Below are 16,486 nucleotides of genomic sequence, written 5' to 3'. Positions count from 1 at the left end.
TATTCAAAAATCTAGAAAATTTTAAAGTGTTTCTTAAAGTGTATCAAAATTTCATTGATATAACAAATATTTCTTACTTTCTTACAGTGTTGTTAATTGAGAATTCAGATATAATCTTGGGGTTTATGTTTGATTTGGGTTTCATATAGAGTATGGTGATTGTGACTGTCTTAGGAACAGGTGTTAGAACTTTGAAGTATTTTTCTTCCAGAAAGCTGGAGTTAAACCAAGTTTAGTTAGTAGATGCAGGCTGGGAAAATCTAACTTACTTGGCTTAATGACCACATAAGGAATCAAAAAAGATAGTCACTGATTCTGTTTTGTTTCTTTTTCTTGATATGTTTTCGGACAGATCCTAATGAAAAATTCTTTCTCCCGCAAGTGACTTTCTCTGCCCCTTAAGTCATAATCTTCCTTTCACAGAGCCAAGTCATCAACAAAACATTTTCTTGGCCATATTATGTGACATAAAAAATTTTAATTCTGTCCAATATTCAGAGTAGATGAAGTAAATTTCATATGAAATATACTGTATATGCATAAGAAACAGATGGGGTGCAGTGACTTACTGTGTAAGCATATGTGGATAGAGTATGAAAGAGAAGAAAGACATGGGTCCAAAGTTTTGGCAGCCTTTGTCAGTCGAGGATAGAATAAGAATAACAGGGGTCATTGGTAACTAGTAGACACTGCTGTGAGGTAAAAGGAGAGGGGATATAGGCAAGACAAGAGAATGGGAAAAAGGAGCAGTTCCCTAATATTGAGGGCAGGTGCTTCCCCAGTTCTGAGCATGAGTTCATGTTCCAACTTAAGAAGCTCCCAGGACTAGAGGGTGGGAACATGGGGGCAAATTATCACTTTAACAGCAAAACAATCATCAAAAGTGATTTCATGGTGTCGTGTGTGAGTGGAAACAGGAAGATACACACTAAGTAGTAGGGGTTGGTGTGGTTTATAACGAGTAAGAAGGTTTTCGAGGTTTGGTGGTGCCTCAATGTGAGTATTCACATTTTAGGCTTTTAGGTTGCATGTTTTTTTTTTAAATGCGATTGATTTTGTGCAGATTAGGATCATATGTGGTTGGGAAGGATAATAGTGAGTTGTGTTGCATGGGGAGTCAGAGGAAAGAATTCAAGGCTTGGAAAATCTGGCGGTCAACCTATGGATTGAAGTGGGCTAACTACTACCGGTAAAGGCCTTCTCACTTGCAATGAACCAAACCAACCCTCACCCCCTTTTAGCTCTTTCCCCAGCAAACACAGCCACTGTAAGACCAGCTCTATACATATGCTTTCACCAGTACCATCACAAAAAAGCCTTATTCATACAAAGTCGTCATGACTGTACTTCATCCAGCATCATCTATCAGCTTCAATGTATATTCTGTCCAGTTTTCTACACTGGCTTAACTATCAACATTCTAGTCAAACAGTACCTGCAAAACCCGTAACACGGATCTTTCTGTCCCCATTCACACTCTGCACCATCATACCACATTTGATGATTGTTTTACAGTTAAAGCCCTTAAACATTTTCCCCCCATCATCCCAACCTCCTGTTCTTAGAGATTCCAAAGTAATCTTCCTATCTTTGGCACTTGTTTAATATCGCACTAATACATTGAAGGTTTCTGGCGACAAAAGGATGGGAAAGGGCTAGGGTTGGTGAGGTAGCGGCCGGGGTCTTAATTAAAGCCCCAGCATTTACTTGGTGTGAAAATGGGAAACCATAGAAAACCATCTTCAGGGCTGCCGGTGGTGGGATTTGAACTCACTATCTCCCAAATTCACCCTCACAGCTGCACGATCCTAACCACAAGGCCAACTCGCTCGGTCAAAGCAGAATATCAACTGGTGCCCAGGTAACATTAGGTAATTGCTCCTTTTTTCCATTCTCTTGTCTTGCTTATCTCCCACTTCTCGTTACCTCACAACAGCATCTACTGGCCAGCAATGACCACTACCATCCATTGGTGAAGGCTTCAGCTGAAAAATTTTGTACCCTTGGCTTTTTTTTTTTTTTGTCTACTCTACCCATGTATGATTACATGGTAAGTTGCTGCTCTCCATCTGTTTCGTATGTATATATTTCACTCCTGTTAGCTTTCTTACCTGAACTAAAATTTCATGTGAAAATACTCTCTACAGAAGATCACATGACAATACAGGAGACTATCTAACCAAAGCACTAGGTATGTGGATTCAATTCCTTCCGAGAAAGTTGAGAAATTTAGAAACTTGTCCTCCATTTCTCGAATGACATTTGACCCCTGAGTTCATTCAACCTACACCAGAAAGAGTGCCCGATTAATTCCTGGGAGGAAAAACAGCTAGAGAAAAGAGCTCACTACTCTAACCTTCTAAGTGCGAGACTACAAATAGAGGAAGCCCTTACCTTGCTCTTCCCAGGGATCTCCATAACCAGTAACGGAGAGGCTTTACTGATAAAGTACAACATTCTAAGGGTCTGCAGTATTACCACTGTTTGGTTTCCTTTCATTTTAAATTTAAATTCTCATTCCTGGTTAGATTTGCTCAGCTGGATGTGAAAAATAGGAACATTCCGAGCTTCCATTTCATCCTGAAATTACACTCAGCAGTCCATTATTTTTTACTAGACTCCTACGTTGACCTGGCTTATTCTGCCAAAGATTGTAGGCAATTTTTTAAAATTACAATAAAATTACATTAGATGTTGAGTTAGTGACAAGTTATTTTACTTAGTGACACTGCACATCGATAATATAATTACAGGTTTCCATTAACCTTCTAGTAGTGCCGACCCCAAATGACGGAGGAAAGGCCAGGAAGAAGACGAAGAAGATTAATATTCAAATAGTGGTATATGGTCTTTTCTGGATGTATATCATCTCTGCATGACTTAGAAACCTCATTTTTCTTCCACAATACTCTTGCATTGACTTCAACTCTTATATGCCAGTGATAGGTTCAAAAGTATTCCTCTGAAAATGTCATTGTTGAAAATATGACACAGTGGATTGTAGCATTTCTCATCAATAATTTCCTTTACCCTGTCTATGGACACTTGGGCCATGGTTTAAAAATAAGAACTGTTTGTCATTTTCTCAAATGAAAATTTGCTCCTTACATAAACTGAAATGAATAAAAATATGTTATGTGCATCATTTGGGAAGAATTCTTCATAAAAGGCACCAGAGAACTGAGCATAATATGTCATCTGCCTTAATGTAGTACTGAGTTGGTGTACGGTATACTGGCTATTGACTAAGGCTGCGTGCACACCGAGCTCACTTCGCATAGTGTGTCGCGCGTAGCGTGAAACGCTATGCACAGCGAAAGGCGTGCTTGCTGTTCACACCGAAAACTCTACGCCTTGCTCTCAGCTTAGTTTGGCACGAGGCGTTTTAGGGTGGTAACAAACGAATGCCGTTATCCAAGTGCACTAGAAACAGTTTACTGATGGATAACAGTTACTAAAAATTGAAAATTACAAAGAAGAATCGAAAGTGGGTTCATGAATTTAATGAAGAACGAATTACTTTCGGAGAATTCCATCGTTTGTACAGAGATACAAGACTTTATCACGATAAATTTTATGATTACTAAACAATGACGAAAAATACCTTTGACCTTCCAAACCTTGCAACTGAAATATGGCGACAAGTAGCAGAGACGTATTGGGAGAAATTCAATTTTCCCAATTCTCTAGGAGCACCGGGCAGCAAACACGTGGACATAAAATTTCCGGCAAAATCACGCTCTTTATAGTAATAATTATAAATAGTATTTTGCAATATTGTTACAATTAGCATATACAATTTATCATCGTAACAAAAGTGGAGTAAATGTGTGACAAATATAATTCATAAACAGAAATATTTACTTCCAAGCCCAGTACTAGCCTGCAGAGTGACATTCTTCATTGGCAAAATTATAAACCGATATGACAGAGTCTGGGAGATTCTATGCACTTTGTCACAAAGTGGCCGGCTACATGGCTAAAGTAGTAGCCTTTGGTCACAGGAGTTCCCGGTTCGATTCCCGGAAGAGTTGGGAATTGTAATCATAATTAGTAAATTCCACTGGCACGGGGGCTGGGTGTATGTGTGTATTCATAATAACTTCATTCTCATCATGATGCAGGTCACTTACGGGCGTCAATTCAATTGACCTGCACCTGGCAAGCCGAACTTCTACTCGGACACTTCCGACACTAAAATCCATACGCAATTTCATCCTGTCACAATGTTAAGCCCAGTAAAGTGTGACAGTAGAAGTAATATTACTGTAGTTTTGTTTACTGTAGGAATGCGATAAAACTGTTGTAGATACTTAAAGTCCACTTATTTTGCAAAACAGTTACATTTTTATAGTTTTTGTGTCTTGGGTTCCATATTTCTTCTCTTTGAAACACTAAATGAATAATTTCCTTCTTCCATAGCTTCAGAACCAGCTAAGTAACGCTAAGCAATTAACCAACACTGTGCGTTGCCTGGCGCTTCGCTTAGCTGTAAGGTAGACGTTCAGCACAGCAGAGCGCAGACAGTGTGAACACCTGGCTTAGGAACAAAGCACTGGTCATGCTTAGCGTGACGCTTAGCATTGAGCAACACGCGACGCGCGCTCGGTGTGCACGCAGCCTAAGAGGTCTCTGTGCTGATGGTATACATCTACTCCTTGGTTCCATTTCTTGATGGTAAACATTTGATATCCTTTAGAAAACAATGCCAGGATATTCCACAATTCCTTTCTGAATGATATATACTTCTTCTACAATTTGCTTTTTTTTTTTTTTTTTTTTTTTTTTTTTTTTTTTTTTTTTTTTTTTTTTTTTTTTGCACCAACACAGATGGGTCTTATAGTGACGATGGGACAGGAAAGCAGCTAGGAGTGGGAATGAAGCGCCCATGGCCTTAATTAAGATACACTTCTAGCATCTCCCTGGTGTGAAAATGGGAAACCACAGAAAACCACCTTCAGGGCTGCCAACAGTGGGGCTCAAACCAACCATCTCCCGAATGCATGCTGACAGATATGCGACCCAAACCACATAGCCTCTTGTTCACTTGAACAAAATACTCATTAAGATATCAAATCATATACCAGGTTTTCATTACTATGCAACAAATTAGGTTTTCTTTTTCCATGCACTTGATCACTTAACTGGCTGGTTAACTAACAAGGTATTTAATCAATCACTTCGCAATGTGAGGTACAGAATCCATGAACTGTGATGTAAAGGATATTAAACAATTTTAAATCACCAAGTCACTAATTTGTTCCTTTCCATTACCTACTCAGTAAGATGTCAGTAAATCTACTGACAATGGTCTTTACAATTAAGGTATTCCAAAAGGTTGATTGGAGTCTAAAACATAACCAGCTGCATGCATTCACACATGCAAGCAAGCTTACATGCATTTTTAAATGACCAGTAATATAGTAGCAGGATCTCTAGCTTTATGGAAAATGAAACACAGCAACAACTTTCTTTAAGAAATCTCACATGTACTGGTCGCAATTCAAACTGTAGCCATTTTGGTGAGAATGTCACGAAGCTATCACACTCCAAGTTCCAAAAGTCATGCATTTTTCAACTTTATAAAGTTAGCAGTAAGTTGCCCATGAAAGGTTCTTTCAGTTTCACCAAGCAATCTCACATTTCTTATCTCAGAGAAGTAAAACAACATCAAAATGTTAATGCCAGAAGTTGAGAGAGTTTGAAATTAATGTTATGTATGTCATAAAATAGCATAGATACTCTTTCACAATGATTATCATGCACAATCCTGTAATTAGGCTACCAATACAGAGACATAGATAGTTTAGTCTTATCCTACTAAATGTTTCGTTATTTACTGAGGAGCAAAAGTAAATTTTCTTGAAAACATGCGCAGTGTTCTTTTTCCTGTTGTCTTTTTTTAAAAATTCAGTACAAAGTCAAGTGCTGTCTCCATGTCGGCCATACACTCACCCGCACACAGTCATGATTCCTATGAATTCCAACCATTATCTTTCTGATTATTTATTCAGTATTACTTTTAAATATTCAGATCCTCCTTTAAAGTCTGGAACAATATAAAATTGCTATTAAAATTGGACATGGTGATCATGACAGGACAGGAAAAAGCCCTCTATCTATATTCTTCCGATCCAACTGTAAATGAGAGTTTCACTTCATTTTCTCATAGCTTCCTTTATGTACCACATATTTTTCATTCATCCTGTTGAATTCCCAGCAGTAAATGCAGTGCTTAAGTACTGTTAATTCTTGCTGTATTTTCAAAATCTTATAACAACTTAATGTTATCACACAACATTTCTCATTCTATAGACTTTATTCCGACTCTGGCAGTATTTCAGTTCTGAGCAAAGAATGGTCCAGAAACCCATTTTTCAATTTTAATAAAATAGCAGCAACTCTTAGATGCCAACCTATTGTATCAGGAATTGATCCTGTATCTTTCAGCACACAAGGCAAGTACCTAACCAACTGAACAACTCAGTCAGAACTCTTTCTCTTTACACAGAGTAATTCTGCTTGTTTTCTCCATCTCACACAAACAGTATGATTTTTATACACTGGGATGCCAACCTGGAAATGGCATAAGAAATTATTTTAACCCTTACGCTCCACAACTACTTATAGACCCATTCATGAAAGAATCCAATTACGAGGCAAAAAATGAATGTTTCCAAATCGGGTTTTTTATGTACCACGCATATTTCATTGGGAAATTCGAACTTGCCAGAGCAAATAATGTGCTTATTGTTGACTATAGGTTGGACTGAGAGTTGTAATTTATTATCTGAAGAACAACAATATATAAAGGAAAATTATCTCAGGCTCTGTTATGTAAGGACAGCATATTAGAATACAAACACATAGACCTACATAAAAAGAAAGAGTTGTTCCACAACACAACAACACAGCAGGGGAAACGCACAAGCTTAATAGCCAATCAAACTCCTCTAGCAAGTGACCCAGCAACACAGTGCTGCCAAAAAACCGCTTTCCTCATACAGGGAGTAAAGTATAGTAACACAGCAAACTATGAAGTATTTCCTTGAAAGTGAACTAAAGTCGAATATCACAATGGAAGGGAAAAAAAAAATCACATTGGACTAAAGATGAATGTTGCAGTGTAAAGGTTAATATATTTATAAGATAAAAATCTTTCATCTTATGAGATATCAGCAAGCATGTTAGAAGTGTTTCTTCGATTTCATGTTATTTAATAGTTTCACTTTCCTTACCAGGTCTTCATTACTAAGTAAAATACTAGGCTATTTTTCATGCAACTGATCACCTGACTGGCTGGGTAAACTATCTAATAAGGTATATCACCAATCACATTGCAATGTGAGGTACGGAAAGCATGAGCAGTGATGTATAGGAAATTAAGCAATTTTATATTGCCAAGCAGAAAGAGACAGGACTACACTGATGCTGCTCTCCAATACTGGGGGTGGTGCAGCAAGATACAGGACTACACTGATGCTGCTCTCCAACACTGAGCGTCAGGACATAGGGTAGTAAGATTCATGAAGTCATAAATATTATGTCCACAAATGGTCAGGAGTAATACCCATCAGCATATGGCTGTGCAAATCTCAAAAGCAAACCAACTCTATAAAATATTTCAGGCATGGATATTACAGTCTTGAATAAATTAATGAAAGTATATAACTATATAATAATTTAGGAGAATGATGTGCAACTTCTACAGTTCAGTGGTTTGAACAGCAGTCTAAAGCATTCTCTGCGGACGGAATATGCATACTTGTGCTATAGTGAAACTAGTTTACATATGTCCATTTTAAAAATGTGGTGCTTTCTTGAATGGGCTTCAGTTTAACATGTTCTGTATGTATGTATGTATGTATGTATGTATGTATGTATGTGAGTGTAATGTGCATGCCTTTTCGTTGTAGGTTATGAAACTGTGTAAGTTATTATATATATTGTCCATCACATTTGGCAATATTAAATTAATAAGGATTCACAATCTGGCATTTTCATTATTATACCAACTTAATAATAATAATAATAATAATAATAATAATAATAATAATAATAATAATAATAATAATAATAATAATAATAATAATAATAATAATAATAATAATAACAACAACAACAACAACAATTCAGTACTATATCCAGTAGGTACCTTACCCCAATACCCATTTATGATGCAATATTAAGTAATTCCTTAAATTCCCTAAGTACATATGAACAGTGAGCAGTTTTCATTTTATACTTGCAGCATAGCTGGTAAACTTCACAGTTGTTGCCTGTACCTCACATAATCCAACGTGTGTTCAAATAAGAGCTGAAACACAATTCACACAAGAAGTCAGAGACACTTTAGGACAAATCTGCTCCCCAAATTAATCACAATTGTAGCCTGTTGTAACCCACTCATATTATTTTAAGTCAAAAAAAAAAGAAAGAAAGAAAGAAAGAACCATCAAAATTAAAATGAAATATAACGGATCATAAAAGCAAATAGCAACTGCTGTTACAAGCATATCTTTTGTCTTCACTGAACAGTTTTTGTATTTTGCTAATACAATTCTTTATCCAGGCTTACTTCTTCCTAAACCAAACTTCTTGTCGGGACACAGGAAGTTATGCTTAATCTAGGCATCTATTATTACTTCGTGCACAGAATTCTCTACTTTTTTTTCAAGTAGCATCAACTTTTCTAGGATTACTATAATTGATACATACAGTATAATTAAGTGCCAATAATCACAAATCATATATGTTTGTTGATTGTACCATGCTCCATCATAAGAGGACAAATAGCTATTTAGATGCATAAAACAAACACAATACCATTAACCCTTATGTTAAAATTTCACTTATTTACTTATAAGCCATATATATATATATGATCTGCCCTCCAGAATTTTTACTCTAAAATTCCAAACTATGTTCCTAGACCATTTTAGTATACAATATTTTTTATAATATGTCTACAAAAGTGCAACTTTGTGCTAAAGTATTTCAAACTATTAAGAATTCTTGTGTAAATTATGCACCACTCTATACATGCTAAAACAAAAGCACAAATTTAATTAATTTACAAAAAATATAGCATGTAACAATACTTAAAAATGGAATGATGGAAATACACACTTGAATATACTATATGAAGTATACAATAATACATACCGGTATACACAATTGTGTACTGCTGCCACTTATTTATGTACTACACTTCATATTATTTAACGTCCATCCTTTACAAACCAAAGAACACCTCTGAATTAAGTAACAGAGTTAACAAGTGGGAATGACTGAAAAATGATATTTGTAAACTTATGACATCTCATACAAAGTCAATTGCTGTTCCTTTCATTTTTAGCTAAGAGAAGAACCACATTTAGCATTCAAAATTCAATAATAACATTTCTAAGCTTCTGCAGCTTTCTGTGATGAAGAATCTGTGTACAAGACTTGAGCACCAATCCAGCAATGCTCTAGAATAAGAGAGAATAGTTCAATTAATATTTCAACAACATGATAACAAGTAAATAAAAACATGGTGAAGGTGATTTAAATGAGGCTATGGAATGGGTATGTGGGGAAACTAACAGGTGGGTAGGAGATAGGGATCTGTGCTGCAGTGGTATATATAAGTAAGGAAATTTTGTTTAGTAGGGTTATAGGTAGGTACATTCAGGAAAACAGGGTGGTCTAGGGAGGGTGATAAGGGTAAAGGGATCTGGAAGTCAAGTAGGGATGACATAAAAATGTTAGTGCTGAACTGTAGAAGTATTGTAGAGAAAGGAATAGAATTAAGTAATTTAATAGATATACACTTACCAGATATTGTAATAGGAGTTGAATCATGGCTGAGAAATGATATAATGGATGCAAAAATATTCTCACGGAACTAGAGTGTGTATAGTAGAGATAGGATAGGAATGGTGGGAGGGGGAGTATTAATTCTGGTGAAAGAAGAATTTTTAAGCTACAAAAAAGTTAAAGATGACAAACATGAAATTCTAGGTGTAAAGCTCATCTCTAAAGATAATAGACAACTTGAGGTCTTTGGAGTGTACAGACTGGGAAAGGGTAGTGCTGACGCTGATTCAGAATTATTTGATGTCGGAAACCATACGGAAAGGAACGTGATTGTAGCGGGTGATCTCAATTTACCAAATGTCAATTGGGAGGGTAATGCGAATGACAGGAAGCATGACTAACAAATGGCAAATAAGTTAATAAGGGAAGGACAGCTGATTCAGAAAGTGATGGAACCAACTAGAGGGACAAATATTCTGGACGTGGTGCGGGTAAAACCAGATGAGCTCTATAAAGAGACTGAAGTAATAGATGGTATTAGTGATCACGAAGCTGTTTTTGTCGTAGTTAAAAATAAATGTGACAGAAAGGAAAGTCTTAAAAGTAGGACTATTAGGCAGTACCATATGGCTGATTAAACAGGCATGAGGGAGTTTAAAAAAAGGAACTATGATCAGTGAAAAACATTAAATAAAAACGTAAACATGCTCTGGAATGGGTTTAAAGAAATTGTTGAGGAATGTGAAAACAGGTTTGTACCTTTAAAAGTGGTAAGGAATGGTAAAGACCCACTGTATTATAACAGAGAAGTAAAGAGACTAAGAAGGAGCCGCAGGTTGGAAAGAAACAGAGTTAGAAATGGCTGTGGAAGTAAGGAGAAATTGAAGGAATTAACTAGGATATTGAATCTAGCAAAGAAGTCCGCTAAGGATAACATGATGGCAAGCATAATTGGCAGTCATACAAATTTTAGTGAAAAATGGAAGAGTATGTTTGGTATTTTAAGGCAGAAACAGGTTCCAAGAAGGACATTCCAGGAATAATTAATGATCAAGGGGAGTGTGTATGCGAGGATCTTCAAAAGGGCAGAAGTATTCAGTCAGCAGTATGTAAAGATTGTTGGTTACAAGGATAATGTCTAGATAGAGGAGGTGACTAATACAAAATAAGTATTAAAGTTCACCTATGATAACAATGACATTTACAGTAAGATACAAAAGTTGAAAACTACAAACCAGCTGGAATTTATAAGGCTTCGGGGAATATACTAAGGACAATGGCTTGGGATATAGTACCATATCTGAAGTACTTATTTGATTATTGTTTGCATGAAGGAGCTATACCAAATGAATGGAGAGTTGCGATAGTAGCCCCTGTATAGTATAAAGGAAAGGGTGATAGACATAAAGCTGAAAATTACAGGCTAGTCAGTTTGATATGCATTCCATGTAAGCTTTGGGAAAGCATTCTTTCTGATTATATTGGACATGTTTGTGAAATTAATAACTGGTTCGATAGAAGGAAAGGAAAGGAAAGGAAAGGAAAGGAAAGGAAAGGAAAGGAAAGGAAAGGAAAGGAAAGGAAAGGAAAGGAAAGGAAAGGAAAGGAAAGGAAAGGAAAGGAAAGGAAAGGAAAGATTATTCCACTGAAGCTCAATTTGCAGGATTCCAGCAAGATAAGCAGATATCCTGGATTCAGGAGGTCAAATGAACTGTATCACGATTGACCTATCTAAGAAATTTGATAGGGTTGATCACGGGAGACTAGTGGCAAAAATGAGTGCAGAGAGACAAAAGAGTGACTGAATGGGTGGCTATATTTCTAGCAAACAGAACTCAGAGAATTAGAGTAGGCAAAGCTTTATCTGACTCTGTAATAATTAAGAGGGGAATTCCTCAAGGCAGTATTATTGGACCTTTATGTTTTCTTATACAGGGTGAAGCAAAATTCGCGCACTCGGGTGTCGCAGTGCGACTCTTGATATGCCACCAATAAAAAAATGTATCTCACGAAAGTTCGTCCCGCGAGTATATCCTGGAGAAAAAGGTCGTTGAGAGTGGCAATCTGGCAACACTGTAACCACATGTAGGGTAACTACCTCTGTCAGCACATATCAGTTGTGCTGTACAGTTGGTGTAGTGGATAGAGTTTTGGGTTAGCATGCAGGAGGTCGAGGGGTCGATCCTGGGTTGAGGCGTATGTTTTTTATTTCGTAAATTTAGTCCAGGTGGTATGGTACCTGGCATCTTAATCGTCAACAGCGATTGGAGCGGGTCCTCTAGAAACCATTTGCACTTACATACTATGATCCTAGAATATGACGAACATTCGTTTTCATTGGTTAGCTTTGAAAGATGCCCTTTCCACGACATGAGCGTGAATTTATTCGCACCATTTCATCTACTAGATCATTACAACACGTTCAGCGTTATTAAATTTTGTAAATGTAGGATACATGTGATCTAAGAAACAGTGCCTTACTGTATTACAGTATGTAATGTCCGATGGAAATTAGCAAATAAAAAAGCGCCTCAACCCAGGATCGAACCCTCGACCTCCTGCATGCTAACCCAAAACTCTATCCACTGCACCAACTGCACAGCATGACTAATACGTGCTGACAAAGGTAGTTATCCTATATGTGGTTACAGTGTTGCCAGATTGCCACTCTTCAATGTTCTTTTTCTGTCGGATATACTCGCAGGGCGATCTTTTGTGAGAGACATTTTTTTTATGGCGGCATGTGAGGAGTCGCGCTGTGACGCCCGAGTGCGCAAATTTCGCTTCACCCTGCATATATAAATGATATATGTAAAGAAGTGGAATCAGAGATAAGGGTTTTTGCAGATGATGTTATTCTGTACAGAGTAATAAATAACTTACAAGATTGTGAGCAACTGCAAAATGACGTTGATAATGTCGTCAGATGGACAGTAGGCAATGGTATGATGATAAACGGGGTTAAAAGTCAGGCTGTCCATTTCACAAATAGGAAAAGTCCTCTCAGTTTTATTTACTGCACTGATGGGGTAATGTTCCTTTTGGGGATCATTGTAACTTGGTGTTAACATAAGGAAAGTCTTCATTGGGGTAATTACATAAATATGATTGTAAATAAAGGGTACAGATCTTTGCACATGGTTATGAGGGTATTTAGCGGTTGTAGTAAGGATGTAAAGGAGAGGGCATATAAGTCTCTGGTAAGACCCCAACTAGAGTATGGTTCCACTGTATGGGACCCTCACCAGGATTACTTGATTAAAGAACTGGAAAAAATCCAAAGAAAAGCAGCTTGATTTGTTCTGGGTGATTTCCGACAAAAGAGTAGCATTACAAAAATGTTGCAAAGTTTGGGCTGGCAAGACTTGGGTGAAAGGAGACGAGCTGCTTGACTAGGTGGTATGTATTACAAGTCGTAAATCTCATTTTTGGGTCAGTATTGAGCAACTTATATTTTTCACTTAAAACTTTTTCTTTTTATGAATAGTCCACTTTTTCAATACAATATGGTTTTTATTTATATAATATGCTTTAAATTATTAATGTATTAACGGGACAGGTTTTGCTCACATTTTGGGCATCATCAGCCGTAGTTCCTATACTCAATGATCAAAACATTCAGGATCCTGTGTATTTGTATCCTTATAAAATCTTTAAAATTAAAATGTCCCACAAAAACATTAATAATGTAACGTTTTTTTATGTAAATAAAAACCATATTGTATTGAAAAGGTGGACTATTCATTTTAAAAAATTTTAAAGTGAAAAATATAGGGGGTATGTTCCAAGCTGTCAGTGGAGAGATGGCATGGAATGACACCCGTAGACGAATAAGTTTGAGTGGATTCTTTAAAAGTAGGAAAGATCACAATATGAAGATAAATAGGGATTAGACTCGAAAACATACATCTTCATTTCTCTAATTTTGTTTACCAGTAGGAGACATGAATTATCAAGACACAATTACTGCCCAGCAGCTCAACCGAGATAAGACTTTGGCCGCATGAGCGACCAAGGAAGCTGTGGCTTGACTGGCTAAAAAACGAGACATGCGACACACAAATGTCTCTTTTCATGATGAATGCCCTTGATTGATGGAAGTAGCTATTGGCATGAAAAACCATGAACCCTGCGGCAATGCGGGGTAAACGCGAAGAATAAGAATAAGAAGAATAAGGAGGAGGATTACAGAGTGGTTTGAAGAACATTTGAGTGATGTGAAAGACAGGGAAGAACAAAATGGAAGGTGAACATTATACTAATACTACAACAAAAGCTGAGGAGGAAGAAAGCAGTGATTTATTATGAGCAATTACCGGTAATATGTATATTTTGAGAATTTTTGTGGGAGGTATTTACACAACCATATAGCAGGGGCTAGCCCACAGCAGCCTGGAATGTGTCGCCTCGCTGAAGCGATGCGAGACATCATGAGCCAGATACCACTGGGCAGCGCTTCTGTAATTAAGCTACAACGCTTTCTGGTCTAGCTTAATGCATGCTACTGCCACATCATTTTGCTATACTGATAATGAATTATGATAATAAAGCCTTCATTCTAACAGCTGTTTAAAAAAGCTGTTCATAAATGTAGAGTATATACTTTTGGTCCAACACGTTTTCTTTCGTTCCCTTTTACAGTAAGAAAAGAAGGATCAAGTTTGTTGCAAAGTTTCATTTCACCAGTGCCTTTCTTCAACACATCAATCAAAGAGTCTGTATAATTAATAACACATGTGTTCTATGCTAATATTCTGTGTTCCAACCACAGTGTCCTGCAGCCTCCTAAATCAGAAAAAGTGGCTAATACTTTAACTCGTGAAGGTTCCTCAGCGGTGATGATCTGGAAAAGTAATGAACGATTCATAGTCTTAACGAAATCGAAATATATGGGCTGTTTCCACTGAGCATACAGTCCTCCGATTAGTGTGACCTGAACTTTCGAATGGGGACCAAGAATTTGATCTATTCCAAAATCATAAACAATATTGCTGTTTATGTGCATTACATCAAAGCTCAGAACACAATTATTATCTACCATGGGTAAATTTTCACTACATGTCGACACCAACTTCAGGGCATTATCAAGAATGATACAGATGTTGATTCCCCATAGGGAACCTGAAATATTTGTCCCGAATTAGTAAATTTATAATACCAATATAAATGGTCCGTTATTGGACATTATAAATTTTCCAGCTAACACATTCCTGGTTGCCAGCATTTCGCCCCAGTGCGCTAAGTTGGGCTAACCAGTTGGTAAATAGCACACCCAACAAGACGCATGGCTAGTAGTGTATGATACTACTCCTGAAGGTTCTTCAGCAGTGATGATCCTGAAAAGTAATGAACAATTCATAGTATTGTCGAAATATACAGGCTGTTTCCAAAGTAATGGCTTGTTAACATTTGACTGTCAATAATAATAATAATAATAATAATAATAATAGTAATAATAATAATAATAATAATAATAATAATAATAATAATAATAATAATCCATCTATGAGACCTCCCGACCATGTAAGTGTTACAAAATATCTATGTGCACTGTGAAGGGTTAACAGTGGTATCCACCATGTAACCCTCCAAATGTCTATTTACAATGCATTTTTTATCTTCGGATAATTTTTTTTTTTTTTTTTTTTTTTTTACAATTTGTTTTACTCTGCTCCGACACGAATAGGTTTTATGGCGACGATAGGATAGGAAATGGCTAGGAGTGGTAAGGAAGCAGCCGTGGCCTTAAGGTACAGCCCCAGCATTTGCCTGGTGTGAAAATGGGAAACCATGGAAAACCATCTTCAGGGCGGCCGACAGTGGGGTTCGAACCCACTATCTCCCGAATATTGGATACTGGCCGCACCTAAGCAAATGCAGCTATCGAGCTTGGTCTTCGGTGATTAAAATTATCCCTTTTCATTGTTGCTATCTTCAGGGGAATCCTTATTTTATTAGAAATTTGTTGAAATAAACTACCACTCAAACTATTTTTAAAAATCCTGTTTATCACCTGCATGACAGTAATTATAACAAACCTATTTCTAATAAATAAATAAAATAAATAAATAAATAAAAATGTAAACAGACTCTGGGATGGGTTTAAAGAAATTGTTGAGGAATGCGAAAACAGGTTTGTACCTTTAAGGGTGGTAAGGAATGGTAAAGACCCACCTTATTATAATAGAGAAATAAAGAGACTAAGAAGGAGGTGCAGACTGGAAAGAAATAGAGTTAGAAATGGCTGTGGAAGTAAGGAGAAATTGAAGGAACTTACTAGAAAATTGAATCTAGCAAAGAAGGCAGCTAAGGATAACATGATGGCAAGCATAATTGGCAGTCATACAAATTTTAGTGAAAAATGGAAGGGTATGTATAGGTATTTTAAGGCAGAAACAGGTTCCAAGAAGGACATTCCAGGAATAATTAATGAACAAGGGGAGTGTGTATGTGAGGTTCAAAAGGCAGAAGTATTCAGTCAGCAGTATGTAAAGATTGTTGGTTACAAGGATAATGTCGAGATAGAGGAAGAGACTAAGGCCAAAGAGGTAATAAAATTTTCGTATGATAACAATGAAATTTACAATAAGATACAAAAGTTGAAAACTAGAAAAGCGGCTGGAATTGATCAGATTTCTGGGGAAATACTAAAGACAATGGGTTGGGATACAGTACCATATCTGAA

General features: G+C 36.8%; 1 protein-coding gene across 2 annotated transcripts in view; it reads right to left on the bottom strand.

Moving 5' to 3' along the window:
• Positions 1–6,378: 6,378 nt before the first annotated feature.
• Positions 6,379–16,486, bottom strand: part of nes (lysophosphatidylcholine acyltransferase 3 protein nessy) — a 478,088-nt gene continuing 467,980 nt past the window's right edge. Inside the window, exon 10 of one of the 2 annotated variants that reach the window (XM_067140683.2) lies at positions 6,379–9,473. The gene's annotated coding sequence lies outside the window, so the exon portion shown is untranslated. The remainder of the gene's footprint in view (positions 9,474–16,486) is intronic. The other variant, XM_067140682.2, reaches the window with a different exon arrangement.

This window comes from Anabrus simplex, chromosome 2 (assembly GCF_040414725.1).
Source record: "Anabrus simplex isolate iqAnaSimp1 chromosome 2, ASM4041472v1, whole genome shotgun sequence".
NCBI classification, from domain to species: Eukaryota; Metazoa; Arthropoda; class Insecta; order Orthoptera; family Tettigoniidae; genus Anabrus; species Anabrus simplex.
The sequence above is the reverse complement of the archived record's forward strand: the minus strand, read 5'-3'. Positions and strand labels throughout refer to the sequence as shown.